This window comes from Nicotiana tabacum, chromosome 8, assembly GCF_000715075.1.
Source record: "Nicotiana tabacum cultivar K326 chromosome 8, ASM71507v2, whole genome shotgun sequence".
Taxonomy (NCBI): domain Eukaryota; kingdom Viridiplantae; phylum Streptophyta; class Magnoliopsida; order Solanales; family Solanaceae; genus Nicotiana; species Nicotiana tabacum.
In genome coordinates this window covers 54,781,492-54,796,367 of record NC_134087.1, presented here as the reverse complement: position 1 = coordinate 54,796,367, position 14,876 = coordinate 54,781,492, and the positions used below count along the sequence as shown (strand labels likewise).

Genomic DNA, 14,876 nt, shown 5'->3' with positions numbered 1-14,876 from the left:
CTCCCTAAAGTTCTAGGGTTTTTCTTTGGTTATGAAGAAGAAGGGAGCTCATGGGGTGTAAGGGTTTTAATATGGTGTATATGGTATTGAGCTCAAAATCTTGTGGCCCATTCCGAATTGGGCCAAATTTGGATAAGAAAAGCTTAACAAGCCCAATGTTTTTCCATATTAATATAAAAGTATAAAACTAATCCTAATTAATTAAAATAAACAATACTATATTGTTAAACTATTTTGATATTTTTCAAATTTCATACTAAAAGATAAACATGGAATTAGATTAAAATTATTGTAAAATTAAAATAATATTACTATCCAAAACACTAATATCCTTGAAAATAAAGTGTAACTATTTTCTTTTGTATTTTTGAATTTTATGCAAGGTAGATAAACTAAAAGTAACAAAATAAAATATCAATAACCTAAATAAAAGAAAAATATTTTTGTAATTTTTATTTTTGTGACAAAATAAAGTAAAAGAGTTAAAACTCGGTAAAATAATGATATTAGGCCTAAACTAAATATCTAAAGGCTGAAATATATAAAATCTTGGGGAGGGTCAAAAATCACTTGTCTACAGCTGCCCCTCTTTGACTGAAAATATGAAGTATTTTCAGACAAGAATGACTAGACAGATTTTTTGACCCGACCCTTATTTAGGGAGACTAAAAACTAAGAGGAAGGAGAATGTGACCGAGCCCTGGTATTTGAGTTGCCTACATATCCTTGCCTATAAAGGAATAAGGCCACGTGTAGTTCAGAAGTAGGAACAGTGATGAAGTGTACCGAGGTGGAGAGCTGATTCAGGTACCGTCGAGGTTTCGGTCCGCGGTCCTGTTATTAAATCAAAATCAAAAATGAAAAAGATTAACTAAGCCTGTCAACTATGAGTTACAAGATTCCTATCTATAAGTCTTCTGAAGCTTGATCTTGAGTATTGAATGGTTCTTCATGCAGACTTTAGATTTGAACCTTGACGCTTGCTAGTTGCAGGTGCTAGTTCATTCTTCTTCAGCTTTTCGGATCAAAACCAGACACACCATGCTTGTGACTTTAGTCATGTCTTGAGCAATCCACCTCTTGTCTCAGCTTCTGCATTTGAATTTACTTCTTTTTTTCTCGTTCTTTTATTCTGGATTGAGATTACTTCGGTTGATCATCTCAGACCGTTGACTCGCATTCTTGCTGCGAGCTTCTGTACTTCTAACTTAAATTGAATTCTGAAATGACTTCCCTCGTTCTTCAGGTGGGCGTCTGCTACTGACTTGAAATTTGAAGTGACTCTAAAAAGAACTTGAAATGGATTCCCTCGTTCTCCAGGTGGGTGCCTGCGATCAAAACAACAAAACAAACAAAATTTTCTGCCCCAGTTTGCACTAGGAAGATTTGTGAGTTGTTAGCAAAATTGTAAATCACCTATGCTATTGATGCAATGATGAAAGTAAAACTAAAGACTCGACTAGGATGCGCACCTCCTGTAAATAAAACCAAGAAACTTTAACTAGCAAATGTGTCTACTAATAATAAAATCTGAAAGACTCAAACTAGGAAGTGTGTCTCCTAGGGGTGAAACTTGAATGAACCAAAACTTGGAAGTGCATCTCCTACGGCTAAATCTTGAATAGCTCAAACTAGAAAGTGCGTCTCCTAGGGATAAAATCACAATTTAGGAAGCGTGTCTCTTAAAACAAAAACATCACCTGAAAGACCCAGACTAGGAAGTGCGTCTCCTAGGGGTAAACTTTAATGACTCAAACTAGGAAGTGCGTCTCCTAGGGGTAAACTTAATCCCAAAACTAGGAAGTGCGTCTCCTAGGGGTGAAACTCAATGACTCAAACTAGGAAGTGCATCTCCTAGGAATGAACTTAAATGACCCAAACTAGGAAGTGCGTCTCCTAACAAGTATAATCTGAAAGACCAGACTAGGAAGTGCGTCTCCTAATGGGTAAAATTTCAATGAGTCAAGCTAGGAAGTGCGTCTCCTAGGAATGAATTTAAATGACCAAAGCTAGGAAGTGCGTCTCCTAGGAGTGAAACTTCAATGACTCAAGCTAGGAAGTGTGTCTCCTAGGGGTGAAACTTTAATGACTCCAACTAGGAAGTGCGTCTCCTAGGGGTATACTCTCAATTTAGGAAGTGCGTCTCCTAAATCAAAACCTGAAAGACCTAGACTGGGAAGTGCATCTCCTAGGGGTGAAACTTCAATGATTCAATCTAGGAAGTGCATCTCCTAGGGATGAACTTAAATGACTCCAACTAGGAAGTGCGTCTCCTAGGGGTGAAACTTCAATGACTAAAACTAGGAAGTTCATCTCCTAGGGATGAATTTAAATGATCAAAGCTAGGAAGTGCGTCTCCCAACAAGTGTAATCTGAAAGACCCCTACTAGGAAGTGCGTCTCCTAATGGGTAAAACTTCAATGACTCCAACTAGGACGTGCGTCTCCTAGGGATGAATTTAAATGACCAACATTAGGAAGTGTGTCTCCTAAAAATAAAAATCTAACTTGAAATACCCAGACTAGGAAGTGCATCTCCTAGGAGTAAATTCTCAATTTAGGAAGTGTGTCTCCTAAATTATAATATAACTTGAAAGGCCCAAACTAGGAAGTGTTTCTCCTAAGGGTGATATGTTATCTTCTCAATAGCCTTTGCGCAAGCAGAATCAGGGCATTACACCTGAAAAATTCAAGCTTTGTTATGAACATAGCCTTCATCCCTTATTTAAACAAAGAAAACTTGTGAGTTTAAAACACGGCGGTTAGTTTGTGGCCTTGACTTTGAAGGCGGATGCTTCTGCACTTGCCAAGATAACTTTGATTTCAACTCGGAAGACCTTGCCTGTTATCGGCTACCCATTTTCTTTCAACCCTTATCACAGAAAACACCTCCACTCCATTCGATCCCAATATCCTCTATCTATTGCATTTTTCTCATGAGTTTACATTTACCGAACCTTGGCATTTCACGTGAATCCTAAAGCATGTTAATTGTTATCAACTCAGTGCACATACTGTTCTTTCCTAACTTATGCCATTTTGATGTGCTAGCCAGAATCCGCTTTGTGCAATTGGAAAGCTGGTAGCAGATTTTGAAGTCATTTCTTTACTTGTTCGGACAAAACAAACTCCAGAGGACTTAAACAAAGAAAGAAGAATAGAGTTAAGGGGACAACATAAAGCGATGACATCTAACAAGAAAATCACCGAGTAGAAACTTGTTAGATGTAGATACCAACTCTAATGACTGTGACATGCATTTTGGATTAAAGTCGCCTAATCTGTTAAGCAAGTCTAATGTTCAACTCCTTTTGTGCCTCTAAACTGTGAAATTGGGTTTCGGCACTCCAATTTTCCCATTTGATCCACAATCCCCAGTCGACTTGTAGTTCCCTGAAGGATTTTCATCATCAAGCCTCTCTCATTTTGCTCTTTTTCTCAACTCATTGTCGCCTTACAGTGCCCATGAGGGTTTTCACCGATAAGACTCTATCGTTTATCATTTTCTCTCTTTGCAATGAGAACAAGGTATTACCAATGATGTACACACTTGATTTGGCATCCTCAAATATTGGTCGGAAGGTCTTTCTTTGGATCGTAATGTAGGCTTTTGGACAGGGTTGGAAAGAAAGGGTGGCATGAAGGCTCAAAATAATTTAAGATGAAAGGGTTTAAAATTACAACTTTCGGAATCATATCTTTTGGCAAAATTAAAACCTCTGCCCCAGTTTCTGGAGTCTGGGGATTTTCTTTCTTTCTTTTTTGGATTTTTATTTTGAGGGGACTTCTAAGAAAATCTGCCCCACTCTTGACTTCGGGGAATTATGACATATTTTAGTTTGTGTGACCGAACCGTAAGGCTTCCTACGTATCTTGTGGTGACAAGAATCAGGTCGAACGTAGTTCAAAAGACAAAGTTGTTGTTTTTTTTCTTTTGTTTCTTTTCTCCTTTTTTTTTTTTTTTTTACTTTTTCTCTTTTCCTTTTTTTTCTTCTTTTTCTCTTTTTCTTTTCCTTTTGTATTTCCTAACTCTATTTCTGATTCCAAAAGAGGGGTTTGAAACAAAATATTAGGGCTCAAAATGGGTAGCAAAGGATAAAAGTGTTTGGGTAGCAGAATAAAATGCCTTCATCATACCAAACTTAAAATTGCCAAGTACAAACATGCAATAGAAGATAAGCAAACAAATCACACACAGTATCTATTGATGACATCAACACAAACAAAAAGTGCTAATGGGCAATACCTTTGTCCCAATGAATGACCCTTGGCAGTTCGAAGCAGACTTGACTCAACCTTATCTTGATGTGGAAGAATGCATTTCAGCACTGACTGATTTACCTCATACTGCTTGACAAACATTTCCTTGTTGTATGCTCTTATCAACCTCTTGATTTTCCAGACTTACTGCCTCAGTTTCACTTAATTCAAAGTTCAGGTCATCTCAGAATGCGTGAATCTTTAATTGTTTAAACAAACACATCCTTTTATCATATTCAAAACTGTGCCATTGCTTCGTGATTTGACTAACTTTCAAGATCAGGCTGAGAATTATGCGTGCATGTCATGTCACTAGAGTTGGCATGAAAAGAACTATAAAATGAAAAATGACCTAAACAAAAACTGACTAGAATTAACAGAAAATAGGAGATTGCATTAGACAGATAATGAAAAGGGTTTGAACAAGACAAGCAAAATACACATGGGTTACAACCCTGGAACAATCCTAAATAACACTAGACGAGTTACTACATCTAAACGAACTAGACAAAATGAGAAGAAGAAGAGTTTGAGCCACAAGACAATATCCGGATTACAACCCTGAAATAACCCGGACAAACAGAAATGACAACAAAATAAACCACCAAAACTCATCCCTGGCTAGACAAGAAAGGAGTGTCTTTCCAATTACCAAGCTCGACATCTTAGCCACTAGGTTGCACATCAAAATTACTGGGACCTTCACCAATTTCAATAACATTAACTTTAGTCAGCAAGTTCCCAAGAGGATTCTCATACTCCCTGTAACCACGCATCTTTCCCACAAAGTGTGCATCATCATGTGCAGGTAAATGATTTTGCGTGATATTCTGTGTGTCACTGTCCTTGACCACATTATCCCTTCTTGAATCATTCTTTCTATCTCCCTTTTTAAAGAACGACAATCTTCAATGCTATGCCCTTGGACATTAGAGTGGTACATGCACCGTATAGTAGGATCAAAACTTTTTGCATATGGGTCCGGAGTATAGCCAAGGAGCGGCTCAATCAGGCCAGACTGTTTTAACTTTTCACACAAACTTGTGTAGGATTCCCCGATTGGCGTAAAACTATTTCTTTGCCTTTATTCCCCTCTATTCCCCTGTTTCCTAGGGTTGTTGGGTGCTCGATAATGTTGTGAAGGCGAAAGAGTATTATGCGGTGCTGGTGCTCACCATAAGGAGTGACCCAGTGGTTGAACAAATGATTGGACGTTGTTCAGAGGATAGTATTGATGTGGATTATGTGGAGCTCGGGGATAGGTTTGGGGTTGGGGTCGGCGTCAAGGCTGAGTATATTGGTGAGGCAGACCCGTTGGGCTATGTCGCGATCCTGATACAGCCATGGAAACATCATCATGTTTCTTCTGAATTGCCTGTGTTGTGGCTTTTAAGGCAGAATAGCTCATGATCTTGCTTCACTTTAGTCCCTCTTCCACCATTTCTCCCATCTTTACCACATCATTGAAAGTCTTACCAATGGCTGAGATCAAATGGCCGAAGTAAGTAGGCTCCAAGGCTTGAAGAAAGTATTCAACCATCTCATTCTCTTCCATCGGAGGATTGACCCGTGCAGCTTGTTCCCTCCATTAGAAACTATATTCTCTAAAGCTTTCACTAGGCTTCTTTTTTACCTTGGTCAGGGATAGGCAATCCGGGACAATGTCTATGTTGTACTGAAAATGCCGAGCAAAGGCGTGAGCCAAATCATCCCATGTGTACCACCTACTGGCATCCTGGCGGGTATACCATTCTAGAGCTTCCCCACTCAGACTCTGGCTGAAGTACGCCATCAGTAATTCGTCTTTTCCCCCGGCGCCTCTCATTTTAATGCAGTAACCTCTCAGATGAGCTACAGGATCCCCATGTCCTTCATACAAGTCAAACTTGGGCATCTTGAACCCGGCAGACAATTGAACATCAGGGAACAAACACAAATGCTTATAAGCCACACTCACTTGGCTTCCTAACCCCTACATATTTCTCAATGATTGCTCTAGACTCTTTACCTTCCTAAATATCTCCTCCTTCTCCGCGTTCTTAAGTGGTTTCTCAGTTTCAACATGAGGCTCAAAGTGAGGAGTGTAGGAATAAGGATCTGGGACTTTGAAAGTGGGTTCTGGGGTATAATATTGGGTATCTGGAGCTGGGAATGTGGTTGTTTTGGCTGGTAGAGCATGGAAAATTTGGGAGGAAGTGCCAGGGTAATTGTGGTAAGGGGTGAAGCCTGGGGCGCGTTGAGGGGAACGAGAAACAGTAGTGGGAACCTGGGCTTGTGTTAGTGGTGGGATAGTTGTAGGGTTTTCAGTGTACTTAGTGGGGAAGGAAGGTGGAGGATGCCCCCTGATCCAAGAGTGATATATTTCTGTCATCTGCTGTTTCAACCTTCGGGCCTCCTCTTTCAGTTCCGATTTTGATTCTACAATCTCCCTTGTTGGGTGTACAACCCCAGTGTCTATTTCTTTGCTAGCCATGACTGCCTTGTGCTTTCTGGTGTTGTATGGACGAATCACCAAAATGCCACAAACTAACCACCCTCTGTTATAATAACAATGAAAGTAACAAAGGGGAGAAAAACAAAGCCAACATGTTAGCGTTAGGGCATTTATCAGATAGAAATATCACATTGCATGCAATGCCCCTAGTCACAGTTAACGGTTCTAGAATGGCTTCGAGGGTACGAAGGTCATATGGCATCATCCCAATTTCACTCTTCTTACCCCATTTCTCTCTTCAGTTTCCTTTCTAACACCACTTGGTTTCTCATTTCTTTCCCCTCTTTTCTTTCCTCTCATTTCTCACGTCCCACAACTTCATTCTTTTTTCACTTTTTTTCTTTTTCTTTGTTTTTTTAAAAATGATGATTCGATCGAACCCTATGTAGGTTGCCTACGTATCATGTCCCTCATGAATCAGATCAAGCGTAGTTCTGAAAAAGTAATGGACAAAATAAATTAAGAAACAAAAATCTTCTTGAATTTTTCATTTAATTGATTTTTTTGGTTTTTCAAATACAAAATGGGAAGTAATATAACAAAAGACTCGATATTACTGTACAAGACCATAAAGTAAAAGACAACATGAATGACAGACTCAAAGCATAAAAGTATCTATAAGCAGCTCTTAGATGCAGTGGTCCTAGGTATTTGTCATGCTCGAGCTCTAGTACACTGATCCATACCTGAATGAGAAAATATGACCAAATATAATTAACGACTCGAACACTATTTGAGTCCATAACACATCCTGGACACATGCAAGACGCGATTGGGCTATTTGTGAAAATTAACTTATGTGGCCAAGAGTGGCTAGAAGTGTAAACTCAACAAGATTAACCTCATAGACATGGAAAATGCCTCACTAAGGCTTATATGGATTCAAACTCTCCATAATCATGACCCAAAATTAATTTACAAAAATGACCCATTTTGCAGAAACGACCGATATGGCCAGAAGTGGCTAAAGATGCAAACTCAATAAGGACGGACCTTAAAGTAATATGACACCTAGATATGGACTCAAGATCCTAAGACATGGGTTATTGAACCACTTTTGCGAAAATGACCCCATTTTGCAAGAATGGCCGATGTGGCCAAAAGTGGCTAGACATGCAAGATATGGATAAGACCCCGCAAAGCCAAGAACCTAAGACTCACTAGGAAGACCGGACCCTATGTGGGTTGCCTACATATCTCGCCCCGAAAGACGAGAATCAGGTATGCGTAGTTCGGGAGGATTGGAAATGGGAGAAAGCTTTAAAAAATGCAACTAATTTAGAAAAACTATATTTTTTGTCTTTTTTGAAAAATGATGCAAAATCTTTTTGGATTTTTTTTCTCTTTTATTTTATTTTTGGAAATGATGGTAAAGTGCAAATTTGTTTTGTATTTTCTTGAAAAAGTTGTGAAAGAAAAATATAATTGGACCCTACTTGCTTCATTTTTCACCCTTCTTTCCTAAGCATCGGTCCGCCAAATGACCTTTTTACCCTCAAATATGCAACATGTATCACATAGGGATGATTGAACGTCTTTTTGGGCCACGGGCCCATTTTTGACAAAATTTGGATAGGCTTCCTACAAAGGGATACGGTACCTGGGACCGAGCCCTGCTAGGTCTAAATGACATGATGAAAATAAAAATGACCTAAAGGCTGACCTAAGTTTGGGGTTCACTAACAAGGCATTTCAGGGGAGCGTATGATCGATGGTGGCTGCTCAAGCTTTCCACCCACTCCATACGTCTGACGGCCCTCCCCTCCTAAATTAAGGGCGACTCAACAAAGAGTTCGTGCATGCGATGCGTACTCCGAGACTTGTTGCAGAAAGAAGACCCATGGTTATGCAAATGATGGCAATTTATAAAGCAATAACACATAAAGGAAAAACTGTAAACAAATAAGCAACTAGCAAATAATAAAACGACATAAAATAAAATAAAATAAAGCAAACAAAACACATAAAAACCTCAACCGAAAATCCTAAAAAGCCAAGAGGATCAAGTACTATCTCGAACCTGCAAGTCCCCAGCAGAGTCGCCAGAGATGTCACACCCCCTTTTTTAACCAAACTTCACTAAACCCTCTTAAATAAATAAAAATATTTAGTAAATCTTGAAAAGGGTTTTACAATTAGAACGTGACAAAAATTGTGTTCAAAAGGAAATAACTCAGAGTCGTCACCTGACTTTAATTTCGGTGTGTCAGGTCACTGTTTTTTTTAGAAAATGATTTTTTCCTTTAAAATAATTTGGACTCCAAAACTAAGTCCACACCAAAGATTTGGGTAAGGGGGTTTATTTGACTCGGGGAGAAGGTATTAGGCACTCCCCAAGCCCGTAACTAGTATGGTTGCACACTTGATCTAGTCGACTTTTAGAATGTTTGAATTGAGGTAAAAACACACAAAGGAAAATAAACATCCAAAAGGTTTGAGGTCGTCCCTTCCTAATAAAAGAAAAATAAAATAAAATGAAATAAGTCCTCCTAGCCTATACTATGCCTCCATTGATGATGCCACGATCTCCATTTATATTTACTTCGGGGCATTCCTCGGATAAAAATATATACAAATCCTTCGAGGCATTTTTCGGATAAATTTAACTAAGGGGAACGACCTCTCGCCTCAAAACTAACAAAATCCTAAGGTTTGCCTACCCGGGTGTGGTCGGCCTAAGTACGTTCCTAACGAAATTAGCGAACAACGAAATTAATTTAAATTACGACTCAACTTAACAAATTGGCATGGTAAAATAGTAATCCAACGGCAAACTCGAGTACCATTAATTCTAATCACTGTTGTGGTTTATTTTGTGCTCTCGATGAGTTTTAGCCCAAAATTGTTAACCACACAGACCATGTACATTCATCACTCTAAAGAAAACCAATCAAATTCACTTCAGTTTACAAATAATGTATCAAATATAAGCTGACAAACATAAATAAATCAGACTAAGGAGATTTTAAACACACCACGAGCAGAACAACCATTCGACATTCATAATCAGCAAAGATTGAGCACAGAACACATATAAAAAATTCAAAATCAAAGTAAGAGATGAACCTCAAAATGATAGCTTTTTCCGATTATAGTAGTAGTGACGGAACAGGAATCAAGAACAGAGTTTGACCGGAAATCCTCGTCGGCAACCTCGTGCTCCGACCAAGCACCGAAAAATTTCGAATCGAACACAAAACGCCTCAACTACTCCATTCCGATACAACTTCTGAAATTTATATAGCCATAAAGTCCAAACACTGTAGCTCTCAATTTTTGACAATAAACACGATGAGAAATGAAGTAGAGCTACGAATTTGAATTTGGAAAGTAAGATTTAGCAATTGTTTTCACTTTTCATATTGTACGACTTTTGTAGAATTGAATCTGGGAATTAACGTGTGGTACTTTGTTATGATTGCTAATGGGTTTCTCTTGTTCCTCTCCCGATTTTGGATAGAGATTCGTCGTCCCCTCTTACTATTGTTCCCTCTCCTTTTCTTCTATTCACGTCCCTCTGTTTATGTTGCTATGTGTGTGCATGAGTGGTGAGGAGCGAATCTGGGGGATTGCGACTGTTGGGAATGGCTAGAGACGGGGCGTTCTGGTTTTGGAGAAGAGGAGGTTGTTGGTTTGGTCCTGGACAACAGAGGGATCGGCGGCTGGAGTATTGTTTGTGTTGTTGGCGGGGAGAGCGAGTTTTGTGGTTGTGGAGATTAGGTTCGTTGGTGTGGTGGTGTGGTGGGCGGCTAGTTTTGGTTTTGAAGAGTCTCCTCCAGTTGTCTTGTGTAATCAGTTGAAGAAGATGAAGGTCTTCTCCATGTGAAATACGGCTGAACCCCTCCCTCTAGGTCTAGGTTTTTTGATTTTTCTTGTATATTATCTTAAATGGGTGTCTAGGTTTGGGCTTTTGAGTTAATGGGCTAAGGGATTGGTTTAATTGGGCTACAAGCAAGACTAAATTGGTCCAAAAACTAATTCCATTCTCTCCTCCTTTTTGTATATAAAAATAATATAGCAAATAAGATAACTATTAAAAATACTACTTAATCTTACTTAAGAAAATAACTATTAAAATAATACTAATCGTTTAAAACAAACCTATTTTTTGGTATTTTTTTAAGATTAAAAATGACTACAAAACCTTAATGAAACTATTTTTTGTAATTTTCATTTATGTGATAAAAAATAATGTAAAAGAGTCAAAATTAGTTGAAATAACTATATTAGGCCTAAACTAAGTAGTTAAGTGCTAAAATACGTAAAATCTTGGGGAGGGTCAAAAATCACGTCTACAGCTGCCCCTCTTTGACTAGAAATACGAAGTATTTTTAGACAAAGAACGACTAGACAGGTTTTTTGACCCGACCCTTATTTAGAAAGACCAAAAACTAATAGAAAGGAAGAGAATGTGACCGAGCCCTAGTATCTGAACTGCCTACATATCCTTGGCTATAAAGGAATCAGACCACGTGTAGTTCATAAGTGAGAAGGACGATGGAGTACCGAGGTGGAGAGTCGAGTGAAGTGTTGTCGAGGTTCTGGTCCGCGGTTCCTTCCGTCACATCAAAAATAAAAGGAAAAAGTACAGCAAAGTAAAAGAAAAATACAAGATCCTATCTACTTCTTGTCTTGAATCTTCCTTGAATCTCTACTTGATCTTCAACATGAGACTGAAAAATGGACCCTGTTCTACAGGCGGGCTCCTGATGCTTCTTGAATTTGCGAATTGAAAGTAACTCTAAAATGAATTCCCTCGTTCTCTAGGTGGGCGCCTGCCGATAACTTAACTTGAAATGAATTCCCTCGTTCTCCAGGTGGGTGCCTGATTGCCAAAAACATGAACAATATTCCCTCGTTATCCAGGTGGGTACTTGATTACCAAAAACTTGAATCGTATTCCGTCGTTATCCAGGTGGGCGCCTGATTACCAAAACTTAAATTGTATTCCCTCATTATCCAGGTGGACGCCTGATTACCAAAAACTTGAATTGTATTCCCTCGTTATCCAGGTGGGTGCCTGATTACCAACAACTTGAATTGTATTCCCTCGTTATCCAGGTGGGCGCTGATTACCAACAACTTGAATTGCATTCCTTCATTATCCAGGTGGGCGCCTGACTACCAAAAACATGAATTGTATTCCCTCGTTATCTAAGTGGGCGCCTGATTACCAAAAACTTGAATTGTATTCCCTCGTTATCCAGGTGGGCGCCTGATTACCAACAACTTGAATTGTATTCCCTCGTTATCCAGGTGGGCGCTGATTACCAACAACTTGAATTGCATTCCTTCATTATCCAGGTGGGCGCCTGACTACCAAAAACATGAATTGTATTCCCTCGTTATCTAAGTGGGCGCCTGATTACCAACAACTTGAATTGTATTCCCTCGTTATCCAGGTGGGCGTCTGATTACCAACAACTTGAATTGTATTCCCTCGTTATCCAGGTGGGCTCCTGATTTCCAACAACTTGAATTGTATTCCCTCTTTATCTAGGTGGGCGCCTGATTTCCAACAACTTGAATTGTATTTCCTCGTTATCCAGGTGGGTGCCTGATTACCAAAAACTTGAATTGTATTCCCTCGTTATCCAGGTGGGCGCCTGATTACTAAAACCTTGAATTGTTTTCCCTCGTTATCCAGGTGGGCGCCTAATTACCAAAAACTTGAATTATATTCCCTCATTATCCAGGTGGGCACCTGATTTCCAAAACTTGAATTGTATTCCCTCGTTATCCAGGTGGGCGTCTGATTACCAAAAACTTGAATTGTATTCTCTCGTTATCTAGGTGGGTGCCTGATTACCAAAACTTGAATTGTATTCCCTCGTTATCCAGGTGGGCGCCTGATTGCTAAAACTTGAACTGTATTCCCTCGTTATCCAGGTGGGCGCCTGACATTTCAACTAAACAGACAAAATAAAAGAAATGTTTCTGCCCCGGTTTGGGATCTGGGCATATTTGTGAGTGTTAATCGGATCATGTTACCTACAGAACTCTAAGAATTTAAAAGCTAAATCCCATTATCCAGGAGGGCCCTGAAAATTTCAAATTAAATCTCATCTTAAGAGTGATAACTTTAAAGCTAAATTATATTTTCTAAAGGGATAACTTACGCTAAAACTTTAAACTAAATCTCATTATCTAGGAGGGTCCTGAAAATTTTAAATTAAATCCCATTATCCAGGAGGGTCTGAGAAATTTTAAAATTAAATCCCGTTATCCAGGAGGGTCCTGAAAATTTAAAATTAAATCCCATTATCCAAGAGGGTCCTGAGAGCTGAGAATGAACTTACCTGAGCCATGCTCTCATCTTGGAGGATTCTGAACAGAATTTCTTGCCCCTAAACCATGCCTTCTTCGTGGGAGGGTCCTTGTGGATTAACAAATTTCCTTGCCCCTGTTTCAGATAAATAAAATCTTGTTAGTTGGAAAACGTGGTAATTAGTTTGTGGCATCATTGCTGAGCGTCTGCTTCTGCCACTGCCATGCTTTATTCTGATCAGCTGCTTCGAGCCAGCAAGGAGTTTTTTGACCTTTTGATTGGAACTGGACCACAAAACCTCTAAATGATCTGAATCTCTTACACTCACTTGTTGCATTGAGTTTTCATTCTGAGAGTTGCTGAGTCCTTGTATTTTCTCAAAATTCAAGATTCAAATGATTGCATGAACCTCAGTTAGCACCATACTGCTTATTCTAAATCAAGTCAATTGTGATGTGCCTGGCCGAACTCCGCTTTGTGCAATTTAGAAGTTGGTAGTAGGCTTTGAAATCCTTTCCTGCTTGTTCAACAAGGCTAACTCAAAAGAGACTCATAAAGATAGACTCAAAGAGCAAAGTGAAATGATTTTTGACAAAAGGAACAAAGGAAGATTTTGAATATAGATGACTATGTGAAGAAGAATGAGAAAAAGAAGACTTATCCGAGGGAAGCAGCCAGCTCCAATGATCATGACATACATTTCGGACTGATTAGCCTAATCCGCCCAACCAATCGTATTTTCAGTTTATATCATGTCTTCATACTTCAAAAATCGGGCTTTCACTGATCCAATTTCTCTATAAAGCCATGAACCTCATTCGACTTGTAGTGCCCCGAAGGGTTTTCACCAACAAGCCACTCTCACTTGTTCATCTCTCAACTCACCATCGCCTTACGGTGCCCAAGAGGGTTTTCACCAATAAGACTCTCATTTTAAATTTTCTCTCAGCTCACCATCGCATTACGGTGCTCGTGAGGGTTTTCATCAGTAAGACTCTCTCATTCTATTCATTTTTCCCTTGTGTCCATTAACGAAGTGTTATCCATGATGTAAATCATACCTCCATCTAGCTTGTCTTGGCATCCTTAAAAATTGATCGGAGGGTCTTTCTTTGGACCGTAATGTAGGCTTTTGGATATGGTTAGAAAGAAAAGGTGGCATGAAGGCTCAAAATAATTCAAGATGAAATGGATCAAAATTACAACTTTTGGAATCAGATGTTTTCAAAACCAAAACTTCTGCCCCAATTTCTTTAGGTCTGGGGAATTTTGAATTTTATTTTGATGGGACCGAACTGTGTAAGGCTGCCCATATATCTTTAAAAGGAATCAGATCGAACGTAGTTCAAAAGAAAGCTGTTTGTTTTTGTTGCTTTTATTTTCTTCTCTTTTCTTCTTTTTCTTTTTTTTCTTTTTTTTTCTTCTTCTTTTTCTTCTTTTTATTTTTTCTTTTCTTTTTCCATTTTTCTTATTTTCACTCATTCATCATCATTTTTTTTCATTCTCCACTCCTACTACTAATTCCAAAAAAAGGGTGTGAAAGAAAATAAACAAGGCTCAAAAGGGGTAGCAAATGATGAAAGTGTTTACATAGCGGAACAAAATGCCTTCATCATTTCAACTTTGAACATGCCAATTACAGAATACAACTAAAGGTAAGCAAAGAATCATACATAGTATCTTTTAACTGCATCAGAATTGATAGTCATATCTACACATTTGCCTTCTATGTCTGTTAAATACAAAGCACCATGGGGCAACACTCTTGTCACAACGAATGGCCCCTGCTAGTTTGGGGCGAACTTGCCTTTAGCTTCCAACTAATGAGGAAGGATGCGTTTCAATACCATCTGGC

The 14,876-nt window shown here is 38.9% G+C and overlaps 1 long non-coding RNA gene across 1 annotated transcript; it reads right to left on the bottom strand.

Annotated features, from left to right (window-relative positions):
* Nucleotides 1-7,212: 7,212 nt before the first annotated feature.
* On the bottom strand, nt 7,213-10,671 carry LOC142162706 (uncharacterized). Its single transcript, XR_012693986.1, has 2 exons — nt 9,820-10,671; nt 7,213-7,439 (listed from the first exon to the last, which is right to left on the bottom strand). It is a non-coding gene; the product is annotated as an uncharacterized LOC142162706 (long non-coding RNA).
* Between the last annotated feature and the right edge of the window lie 4,205 nt (nt 10,672-14,876).